Below are 319 nucleotides of genomic sequence, written 5' to 3'. Positions count from 1 at the left end.
AGTTATCAAGCGACCAAAGTTCCATCAAAAGTCATGATGCTGATGATGACCATAGGATGTGGTTAAAAGTGAGCAGTGACTTAAAATTATTTTGTCCCATTGCTATACCTATCTCCCTGAATTACAACATAAACATGTATATGTTTAAGTTCAAGTTCATCAATGAAGAAAATCATTGTTAATATATTTGGGTTTAGGGTGTTTTTTTTGGTTCAGTGGTTGGAGTTAGGGTGAGGGTTATGGTTAGGCAAGTAGTTGTTAGGTAGTGATTAGGGTGTCCAGGAAATGAATGTTAGTCTGTTGGGTGTGTGTGTGTGTG

General features: G+C 37.0%; 1 protein-coding gene across 1 annotated transcript in view; it reads right to left on the bottom strand.

Moving 5' to 3' along the window:
- The window catches only part of pde1ca (phosphodiesterase 1C, calmodulin-dependent a), a 22,963-nt gene that overhangs the window by 921 nt on the left and 21,723 nt on the right, over positions 1-319 (bottom strand). The gene's annotated exons all lie outside the window — the stretch shown is intronic.

Source organism: Morone saxatilis, unplaced genomic scaffold (genome assembly GCF_004916995.1).
Source record: "Morone saxatilis isolate NCDOM2014 unplaced genomic scaffold, NCSU_SB_2.0 Contig0, whole genome shotgun sequence".
NCBI classification, from domain to species: domain Eukaryota; kingdom Metazoa; phylum Chordata; class Actinopteri; family Moronidae; genus Morone; species Morone saxatilis.
This window is presented reverse-complemented; position numbering and strand designations above follow the sequence as displayed.